The 7,542-nt window shown below is 35.5% G+C and overlaps 1 pseudogene; it reads left to right on the forward strand.

Annotated features, from left to right (window-relative positions):
• The first annotated feature begins 447 nt into the window (after window positions 1–447).
• On the forward strand, window positions 448–544 carry LOC122118538 (annotated as a pseudogene).
• Window positions 545–7,542: the final 6,998 nt, after the last annotated feature.

Genomic DNA, 7,542 nt, shown 5'->3' on the forward strand with positions numbered 1-7,542 from the left:
ATCTGATTGGTCTGTTCCTACATGGAGCAAGGGTAATGGGTCAGGCAGACATTTGTGCCAGTAAGACCTCATTTGGTAAATTTTAAGCTGCAGGATTTTAGAAATAGCTCTTAAGCATGGCTTACTTTGAATCCATTACCTCCACAAAGCTAAATCAGTTAATAAATAAGTACTTAAAAATCCATCACCTTTGGACGTAGATATAAAGGCTTCAAAGTATGATCAAATTTCAAATGAAAAAGACTTAAAATAGTTATTGACAAAAATTGCAAATGTGAGCAATCGAACAAACAATATAAGTTTTTTCCACCATACACAGAATTTTACAGAAATAAGATGAATAGCAAATATGGGAACAATAAGGTTTCCTTCTTACAAATAGGTAATCTAGAATATATGCCTGTCTTAAGATTGCATCATTAACTACTTAAATTTACAGGATACTACATGCTTCAGCAGCTCGTCTACCCGAATTACAATACAGAGATTAACATTGCTTTTGCACAAGGAAGATATGAAAATTTGTGAAGTATTACATATTTTTCATTCTTCAGATGCAAGAAATGAAAAACCGTTATTAAAAAGTTGATTACAAATATACAAGTGCAATAATACATGTAAATAGTAGAAATAACAGTTATTTTGTCATCAGCATATTCAATCTTCACCTTTTTAGAAAAGCCTTTACATAACATAACCTTTATAAAACTTTTGAAATAAGATACCATTGTCATTTTATCCCAAAGAAATAAAATTCTATAAGGACCTAGGAATTAAAGGAATCTTAAACTGTTTCCATATGGAAAGCAATCTGAAAGGACACATTTATTAATGAACCTATATATTATAAAACAATGTCGAATTCAAACTATTTTATCTAGGAGAGAAAGAAATAGATTATGGACATTATACAAACAGAATACTAAATATTTTAAAATATACTTTTTTCAGACAAGGACCAGAAATAGCTTTAGTTTCTCTACTACTCATTTTAACAGATAAGTTAAAATTATTTCTGATTTAAAAAATCACAAACTCTATAGAAATCATTATTGATGTATACAAACAACTCGAATATATTTTGACATCAAAGTCAGGCAATTCACTTGGAAGAATACCATGGAATCCATGAATTTTTAAAGTAAGATATTGCTGTTGCTTTGTATTGTGAAAATATTTTGTATGAACAGATGGGACGGACTGGCAATTTTGAAATTTAAGAAACTTACCCAAGCCATTAGGACTTAGGAGAACAATTTGTACAGCCTTCCACAACTTCAAAAAGGTAGTGATACATACTTATCCTCTTGGCAAGATCAAATGCAGTTTCTTCCAAGTTGTGCTTCAGATCTGGTTTGATATAATGGTTAAATAGAAGGAGATCCAGCGTATCTTTGCTATATCTATTCCCAGCAGCAAGATACAAGGGGGTCAAGAGGCCTTTAGTTTGGCCATTGGTGTCTGCATCATGATGAAATAAAGAAGCCACTCTGGTAATATTCCATGTATAAGTACTGTGCAGGGGTGTCCAGCCATTCACAGTTATTACATGAATATCCGCTTTGAGCCACCAACTCATGGACAATGTCTAAGTGTCCACTGTAGGCTTCTCGATGAAGAGGGATATACTCATCGTTATCCCTAGTACTCACATGAGTGACCTTTCTGGAAAGTAGTCTCTGCACTGTAGTAAGGCGATTATTTTCAGCAAAGAAGAAATTTGCTTGAATCCTTCATCATTTTTTTTCTTGCAACTGATAACATTTCTCACTTTTTCCTCTTGTTCCTCAATTTCATCAGAATTGCCTAACCAGAGAATTTGAGTGCCAGTGAGGATGAGCTGTCCATGTATTTCCCCAATAGTTCACATTGCATGAATTAGTCAGAAAAATCCGGTGAATTTTCTGCATCATTTTTTCACTATTATTTATTTTCTCTTTTTTTCATTTTTACTATTCTAAATTATTCTAACTGGAGAGTAGGGATTTGGTAGAGAGCAGAGGAAAGATTTTCCTCCGTATTCAAAGGGACAGACTGAAAATGAGGACCAGTGGTGTCTTCATGTGCAGCTTATTCTAGAAATGAGAAAATAGGAAATAATGTCTTATATGTAAATGAATTGGGAAATGACAGAGTAGAATGTGAAATGATGCAACTAAAAAATATAAAAGCAAAATAAATTAGGATAATTATGGAGCAATCATATTACCTATGAGAACCATAAGAGGGAGAGAGACAGATGTGCAATGATCTAGCTAGCCACAAAATCCATCCCTCTGATCAAATTATAGAGCAAATAATTTTATTTTTAAAAGAAATGGAAATAGAATTTAAGATCAGATGTCACCATTTTTTAATTATATTTTCATTATCTTAAATACTTGTACAAGGGTATTTCCACTGAACAAATCAGTTTTTTTTAATATAATGGATCATTATATAACTTTTCCACACCCTTCCAAACCTCACCCCACTTTAATTTTTTCTAGTTTCATACATCTGCATTGAATATTATACCTTCACTCTCTTCCTCCATAACTCTCTTTATTTCTTCCTTTTGACTTCCACTCACATCTTCCAAGTGATAGTTTCCTGGTATTCATTTTGTTGGAGTAAAGTTCAATTTTATAAGAAATTACACCTTTGAAATACTCCTCTGCAAATAGCATGCTTTGGTTAACATTTTTGTGTAAACTTGTATAAATTTCTAGCTTCCAAATATGAGACAGAACATGGGTCCTTTGTGTGTCTGGCTCTGACTTTGTTCACTTAATATATTTTTAGATCTATTCATTTCTTTACAAATAATGTAACAGTCGTCAAAATGGATGGATGCAATCCAATTGTGTATATGTCCCACACTTTCTCCAACCATCATTCCTCCAAAGGGCATCTGGGCTGTTTCCGTAACTAGGCTACGGTGAATTGTGCAGCAGTGAACATGCTTGTGAAAGTGATTTTACTGTAACCTTTTGGAAGAATTCATCACTACCTTTATGGGAGCAATCCCCTAGCCAGTTTTCCAGAATAAGCACATCCCTCCCTTCATCTTCATCACAATGTATTGCAAGTCCTCAAGAACACAATTCCACCTACAGGTCTCAATAAGCTAAAACCACACTGTGCCTATATTTTTTCAATACATTTTTTTCATAATTGTACATATAATTCAGTGAAAACCTTCTATATACTTTCCTAATGTGGGAATGAGGGACATGACAGAGTAAAAGTAAGAAATATGCAATTTAATTAGCTATTATCATATTTAAAATCATTTTCAGGTCTTATTCATACCCTCACATAACATGATTTTAATCTTTATTTGATTACTTCATCTAATCCGTAAATTATAAAAGGTGAGTTGAAAGCAAAGGCAAAAATATTTTTTGATTTTGACACTCATGTGTGAGGTTGCACAACATGGGCAAATAGATGGATTGGAATCAATAGCTCTTATCCATTTTGTTAATGTAGAGATGGTTTTCCCAAACGGATTCTCGCAATTCGTATTCCATTCAACAACAAGAAATATGTGATAATTTCCTTTGTTTTGATCCTTATTAACTTTTGTTTCCATTTTATTTTATAATGGATGATTTCATAAATCTACTGTAGATACAAAAATATGTTAAAATATTTCTACCCGTATGCATTAATATATACATACACACATATATTACACAGGTTATAATGATAATGAATAACTACAGTAACTGTACAGTTTACTAAATTATTAAAACTATCGGTGGCTATTGCCTGGAATCCTGGTTAGTCGGGAGGCTGAGATCTGACGATCATGGTTTGAAGCCATCCTGGGCAAGAATGTCCAGGAGCCTCTTATCACCAAACAGCCAACAGAAAATCAGAATTGGAACTGTGACTCAAAGTGATAGAGTAGTAGCCTTGAGAGAAAAATCTCAGGGACATCATCCAGGCTCTTAGTTCAAGAAGTACAATCTACCCAAATAAAATCTATTTAATTTACATATGTGTAAGTAAAGTATTTCCATCACCAAAATGCAAAACCATGCTCATTTGCAAGGTAAGTGTTTTGTCTGAAGTACCATAAAACATTTTCACTTAAGTTGAAAGTATTGCACCATGGGTTCATTCTATCTCTCTCATGCATTTTTCCACTAAAATACTCAAATCTTACAATTATTCCAATTGTTTAAATTCATAGCTTTTTACTTTAATACCCAAATATTAGAGTTTGAATTGAGTGTCGTGTGCCCCCTAAATGGTTGTTTTTACCACTTTGTCATGTCCCAGCCCTAAATAATCCTGATTATTTTTCAGATACTTGTATATGAACTTGGGCTCAGTCCATGTTATGTTATTCTTCCTGGAAATTAGAATAATAGGTGCATGGCATTGTGTACAGATATTTCTGTCCAGTCTGGGCTTTAACTTCTATCCTCACAACAGGAGACTCCCATGTAGTCAGATTTTCATAAGCTTGTCATAGCTGATATTTTTTTAAGTCTTTGCATTTCCTGCAGGTTCTTGAGTGCTGAATTAATTTGTTTTCTTAGGTTGTTTTGTTTCATTTGAATGTATGAGTTGAGTTGTTCCTCACTTTTACTTTTGTTTCTTTCAATAAAGTTCTTACCTAAAGTGCTGAGAAACCAATTCTTCTTTTTCACGATAGTCAAAGTGAACATGATTTGTTCCAAAGCAATTTCAGTAATATTTAAGCACCTTCATATCTATTGATGGTATATAAATGATAAGTGCTGCGAAGGGTCTTTTTATTTTCACAGTAGTCTTTGTCATACACAGACAGATCATGACATATATGAAGATAATAAAACTACTGTGCTTGGTAAGCACTCTACCACTTAGCCACATTCACAACCCAAGGCTTACTTCTAACAGGAACTATGAGGGTGGGATTTATTGGCATACTCTTTTCAACACAGAAATCGCTGGCCATTTCATATCTTTGACAGGATTTGGGACCAGAGTGTGACTAACAAGGAGGAATGATGAATGAGTGATTGCCACCAGGCCCCAGAGATCTAGGCTCAAGTCCTACAGAGGGATATGGAATATGGAGCCAGAACCTTCCACAACTCTTACAGCCTAGGAAGATGTCCCAATTGGACACCTCAGCCAGAACATAATGAACCCATTACATACACCAGTCAAGGCAAGCCTTCTGGTTTTCAGTTATTAAATGGCAGAGAAGGATGCTTTGTTCAAGCTACTGGCTCAGACTTAGTACTCTCTGAGGGCTTGTCCCAGCTTTTGGGGGTCTGGTCATGGGCAACCTGTTGAATGCATATCATCCGTACATCAGCCATACATACACAGAGACATGGAGTTACTGCCTTTCCATTTTCTTTGGCAGGTCTCAGGTTGAAATATGAGACTAGACTCTATCCCTGATCTCCTCTTTCTTTCTCAAGAGTAGTGCTCTGCCCTTGAGCCACAGCCCTAATCGATGGGAATATTTTCCTGTGATCTCCTAGAAATAAGAGTGTTGCAGACTTTCCTGCCCTGTCTGAATTCAAATTGGCATTCTCTCCATCTCAGCCTCCTGAGGAGCTAGGATTACATACAGGAGCCACTGACACCTGGCTTTCTTTTCTTCTTGTTGTTCTTTTTTTAATTGTGACAATCTGAAATCTTCAGTGTCATTCCAATGGTTTGCATTCGAAGTAAACTTCTGAGGCCTGGAGTTCGAATCCCAGGACTGCCACACACAAATGGAGGGAGATCTTGACAAACTCATTCTTATTTACATGAATGCTAATGGAATGTTATAGAAGTAATTAAATTTGCAGTTAATTCATGATTCTTTTTTAGAAAGCCACACAAAAATCATTGGATTTATATCTTCCCTTCTAGCACCATGTTATGATTCCCCTAATGGAAGGATATTGACTAATTTTTAATTAATGTTTTTATAAGTATTTAACCATGATACTTCATTAAATGGAGACATAACTTAATAACTAATTATTGGTAACTATATATATAAAATTTAATAATATCCTCACATTCTCTCTCTCTACATATACATATATATACAGCAATCTACACACACACACACACACATATATAGGGCACTACTGTGGCTTGATAACAAGTAACAGGTCGTTAGAACTTCCTGGCAGCTCAGTTTGCCAGAGGTTGGTGTGCTAAGACCCCATTTATGGATTGGACATTTTATGCCGTGAATTGAAACCCCAGCATTGCCAAAAATTTATTCATGTAGTAAGAAGCCAATTTTCACACATTTTTTTTTCCTGAAAAAAAGTCTTGGGTCTCAATATGATGTATAATTCATATGAAAATATATCCTGTATGATAGGATGTTATAAATGAAATGTTATATGTCTAATAACACTAAATGAATAAGGGTAATAAATGTCATACTCACTAAACTCATGGGTGTATTTTTCCATTCTGGGGCTTCACTTCAGGCCCTGGGAACTAGTCTGAATTTATTGTCTTTAAGGACAGTGAGCTTCCCCTTCACCCACAGTGCCACAGAGATACCCAGATGCTGAGTTCAAATCCAAAACAAAAGGTAAAATGAATAACTACACTGAATGCAATATGGACTCAATATATGTATGTAACTATAAATCATATACTTAAAATGTACACAAATTGGATGTTTTCTAGTGTTGGGATCGATTTCAGGCCTAAGGAACAGACTTGAACTTCTTGACTTCAAGAAAGCAAGCTTCCCGTTCCTACACAGTGCAACAGAGTTACCCAGACCATGAGTTGCAATCCCAGTCCTGGCAGAAAAAAAATGACATCTCTATGCTATATGACAACAAATTCTTAGGTATATCATTATGTCTCCTTTTCATGAATGTAATTTTTTAAACGCTTCATAAAGTATTGATTAAAATCAATCAGTAGCCTAGAATATAATTGTATATAATTTTATCCTAGAATCATTCAAGAACTGCCCATTCAGTCATGACATACATCACATACCATTGGTATTCATATGGATAAAAATGAGTTTCTTAGGATCTCCTGCCATTTGGAGGTGGCGGGACCAAGATTCAAACTGTGGGCTCCAGCATCCACCACTTGAACCCAAAGATAGGGAACTCTCCGGTCTGTCCAAGAACATCAGCAAGACCAATGATTAAGCAGGGACCAGTGGCTCTCAGCAGTACTCCATGATACTTACAAAGCTGTGAAAGGAGATTCATGGTCAAAGTCATCCTAGGCTGGAAAGTACTTGAGACCCCTGTCCAACTTCAGTGTCAACAAAGCCAGAAGTAGAGCCATGTGGCTCCAGTGGTAGAGGGGTAGCTTTGAGCAAAAGCAGCTCATGGACTGTTCCTAGATCCTGAGTTCAATGTCCAAGACTGGCAACAAACAGACATACACAACAATCTGTGCAGCCATCTGGCTGTCTGTTGGTTGACACCACTACAAGCAGTTGAGGAAAGTAGAGGTAACTGAGTGGTAAGCAAGAGTCTCAAGTCGAATTTGGAGTTCAATAGGAAATTGATGACCTAGTCAGTGAGTGGGAGAATAGAGGATTTCCCAGAGCCTGGGAATGTG

This window comes from Dipodomys spectabilis, unplaced genomic scaffold (genome assembly GCF_019054845.1).
Source record: "Dipodomys spectabilis isolate Male_0828 unplaced genomic scaffold, ASM1905484v1 ptg000154l, whole genome shotgun sequence".
Taxonomy (NCBI): domain Eukaryota; kingdom Metazoa; phylum Chordata; class Mammalia; order Rodentia; family Heteromyidae; genus Dipodomys; species Dipodomys spectabilis.